Source organism: Dipodomys ordii, unplaced genomic scaffold (assembly GCF_000151885.1).
Source record: "Dipodomys ordii isolate 6190 unplaced genomic scaffold, Dord_2.0 Scaffold84, whole genome shotgun sequence".
Classification (NCBI taxonomy): Eukaryota; Metazoa; Chordata; class Mammalia; order Rodentia; family Heteromyidae; genus Dipodomys; species Dipodomys ordii.
The window spans coordinates 6,210,433-6,212,373 of NW_012267300.1; positions in this window are offsets into that span (position 1 = coordinate 6,210,433).

Genomic DNA, 1,941 nt, shown 5'->3' on the forward strand with positions numbered 1-1,941 from the left:
AAAAAAAAAAAAAAAAAGCTGGAGGCTAGCCAGGGCTCCATAACAAGACTATCTCCAAAAAAGGTGATTTTGTGTGTGTGCGTGTGTGTGTGTGTATGTGTGTGTTTTGTTTGTTTGTTTGTGGAGACTTGAAGTTTATTCGACTTGAAGGGTCCTCTTTAAGAAAAACAATTTTTAAAACACAAGTACAGGGGCTGGGAATGTGACTTAGTGGTAGAGTGCTTGCCTAGCGTGCATGAAGCCCTGGGTTCGATTCCTCAGTACCACACAAACAGAAAAAGCCAGAAGTGGTGCTGTGGCTCAAGTGGTAGAGTGCTAGCCTTTGAGTAAAAGAAGCTCAGGGACAGTGCTCAGGTCCTGAGTTCAAGGCTCAGGACTGGCAAAAAAACAAAAACAAAAACATAACAACCCCTTTCTCCCCCCCCCCAATAGAGCATTGGATTTTTTAATGGAGAAAAATAAACCATAACTTTAAAATATATGTATCTTACAAATATCACAAATTAAATATGCAGAAAAAACTTTTTTGTATATTAACTGCATGATATACCTCTAAAATATTTCTACTATATTTTGTTGTTGTTGTTGCTTTTGTTCTGGTACTAGGGCTTGAACTCTAGGTCTTGGCTTTTTTTGGTTGAGGCTAGCACTGGACCACCTTAGTCAGATCTCCAGTCTGGCATTTTGCTGGTTAATTGGAGATAAGACTCTCAAAGACTTTCCTGCCTGGGGCTGACTTGAAACCAAGAACCTTTATGTCTCACTATTCTGAGTAGCTAAGAGTAGCCACCAACACCTGGCTCTCTACATTTTTGGCTGTGTATTATCACTTCTTCCTATGACAACAATTCCTTAAGCAACATCATTTACTAAGATTCTATTTATTTTATTTTACTTTTTGCCAGTCCTGAGGCTTGAACTCAGGGCCTACATGCTGTCTCTGACCCTCTTTGTACTCAAGGCTAGCACTCTACCATTTGAGCCACAGCATTACTTCCAGCTTTCAAAAAAAGTTTGTAGAGGGCTGGGAAGGTGGCTCAGTGGTAGAGCGCTTGCCTTGCATGCTCGAGGCCCTGGGTTCGATTCCTCAGCACCACATAAGCAAAAAGAAAAAAGCCGGAAGTGGCGCTGTGGCTCAAGTGGTAGAGCGCTAGCCTTGAGCTGAAGAGCTGAGGGACAGCGCCCAGGCCCAGAGTTCAGGCCCCACGACCGGACCCAAAAAAAAAAAAAAAAAAAAGTTTGTAGAGAATAAGGCTGGGGCTGGGAATGAAGCTTAATGGTGGAGTACTTGCTTAGCATGCATGAGGCCCTGGGTTCAATTCTTCCATACCACATAAATAAAATAAATAAAATTTAAAAAATAAAAGGGCTGGGAAGGTAGCTCAGTGGTAGAGTGCTTGCCTTGCATGCATGAAGCCCTGGGTTTGATTTGTTGGCACCAATAAGCAGAAAAAGCTGGAATTGGCGCTGTGGCTCAAGTGGTAGAGTGCTAGCTCGAGCTGAAGAGCTGAGGGACAGCACCTGGGCCCCACAACTGACAAAAAAAAAAAAAAAAGGCTGGGTCAGGCACTGGTGGCTCACTCATCTGTAATCCAAGCTACTCAGGAAGCTGAGATCCAAGGATTGTGGTTTGAAGCCAGCCCAGGTAGAAGAGTTCATGAGACTCATCTCCAATTAATCACATAAAAGCTTGAAGTGGAACAGTAGCCCAAGTGGTAGAGCACCAGCCTTGAGTGAAAAGGCCAAGTAGGAATTTGAGATCTTGAGTTCAAACCCTACTACCAGCACAAAAAAGAAAAAAACAAGAAAGAAGAAAATGAAAATAAGGCTGGGATGTTTTCTCTGCCTTTTTCCTTAGATTCCTTAGAGCTTTGATCATTTCTCCTTTACTATCTAGAGTCCTTGAAGTCAGAAATGGTACAATTCCATTTCTTTTTATTG